The sequence below is a fragment of the Octopus bimaculoides genome, chromosome 2, assembly GCF_001194135.2.
Source record: "Octopus bimaculoides isolate UCB-OBI-ISO-001 chromosome 2, ASM119413v2, whole genome shotgun sequence".
Classification (NCBI taxonomy): Eukaryota; Metazoa; Mollusca; class Cephalopoda; order Octopoda; family Octopodidae; genus Octopus; species Octopus bimaculoides.
Window position 1 is genome coordinate 75,502,081 of NC_068982.1, and position 2,067 is coordinate 75,504,147.

A 2,067-nucleotide genomic window follows, 5' to 3' on the forward strand; every position below is an offset into this window, starting at 1 on the left:
TGGCTGACATGGTGGACAGGAAACTACCTGTTTATAGGAAAAGAGTTACCTGTATGATGATTTGTGCTGGGTATCAAATATGCTGACATCATGACTGCTGCACAAGGCTCTGCAAACACTGTAGAGGCTGCAATGGAAACTACAAAGCTGTGGCTAGGAGGAAGGGACACATTAAGCATTCTGACTGTGTGTCCTTGAATTGGGCCTTAGGCTCAATTCAGACAGTTATATGAAATTACTGGAGAGGATTACTGCTAGAAGGCCATATGTGTGTCAGCAGGATTCAGTGCCTTGCAATACTTCTGGAAAGAGCTAGAAATGGTTGTTGGAGAATTTCTGGTCTCTTAATTTCTCCAATTGTAATCCCATGGATGACTATGCATGAGGTGGGGAGTTGAGAAAAACAACTGCTTTGCCTCCAACAGCAAGGCCAAAATCAAGGTGTTTGGAGATCTTCCCAGAGACAGGAGACAGTGGGAGACATGTGCCAGGTTCCAGAGCCATCCTAAGACTGTGGGCGAAGCTGAAGATGGTTACTTTGAGTAAACTGTTATTTCCCAGCCAAAGTCTAGTTGATGTTTTTTTTTAATATTTCAAAGTAGTTTCCTTTTCGATGGGATATTGTGTTTTTCTTTCCCCTTTCATGCTGTCAAATCTAAGCCAAACTCCCTGTACATAACAGGTGCAGACATGTCTGTATGGTTAAGAACCTTGCTTCTCAACCTTGTGGTATTGGGTTCAGTTCCAGTGCATCGCACCTTGGACAGCAGCCCTGGCCCAACCAAAGTCCTGTGAGTGGATTTGGTAAACATTGTGTTTATGTGTGTATTCACATGTGTCTACCCTTGTCTTAACACCACATGAGGGTTGTAAATGAGCATTATCATCATACAAGCTTCCAGTCTTTCATAGAGACATTTTTGGCCATGGGAAATATCACTTTACTTGGAAACAAGTGTGGCATCCAGTTGTAAAAAAAATCTGTCTCAACAAATCTGACCTATGGAAGCTGGGAAAAGTGAATGTTAAATAACGATGATATATACACGTTTGTATGTATCTGGTGTACGCTCCATATTAATTTAGTGGGTGTTGGGTGGAAAAATTTACCTGCTAGTGTCTCTTAGAGTGTAGTGGGTAGTGAATGGGTCTGGTGTATTTTTGGGGATTTTCTTTTATTGTTGCACTGTAATGCATTGATATTGGGAGGTGGATGTAGATTTTATGTGCTTGCAATAAGGGTGAATATATGATTGTTGTGGAAAGTATTTATGTAGGTTGGGGTGGGAAGTTAGCTAGATTCAATTTATTTCTGATAGGAATGTGTTTTTAAGGTTTGTAGTTTGAAGTATTTTTCCTGTGCACAAAAAGAGCCAACATACATAATACATTCTCATCTGTTCAAATGTTCACCAATAAGATCTGTTAACTTTTCTATGACAAAGATTACATATAATACTTCATGCATTATATTAATTTCTTTTGGCAATAATACTCCAGTTTATAATAAACACTTCACAGTCTGTCAGGTTTCATACCAATTGAGAAAGTGAAACTATATTGCACTTGCTTCTGTTTCTAGATGAAGCTGTATGTTGTATTAATCTTCCTTCGAAGGTATTGTCTATTGATCCAATGTCAGGATCTCATATGTTGTATACATCAAGAATGTTGGCTCTGCAAACCAGCTCCTTCTTGAAATATTTGCTGTTTAGTTCTGAACTTATATAATCATTTCACTGACAAGTCATTGATCAGCCAGAGATATAGAAGATAAATGTCCAACTTGCATAAAGTGTCAGTCAGTGAGAATGAACCTAAAAACATGTAGTCATATAGCATATTTCTAAACTGCACAGCCCTGCCTGCACCCACCTTCTATTCATACATGACTATGAAACTTTGTCAAAGCAGATTTTGTTACAGTGGGATGCTTTACATTAGGTATATATACATATGTATGCCATCATCATCATTTAACATGTTTTCCATGTTGGCATGGGTTGGACATACATACACACACAATTATATATACATACACACATAAATACACATACATACATATAT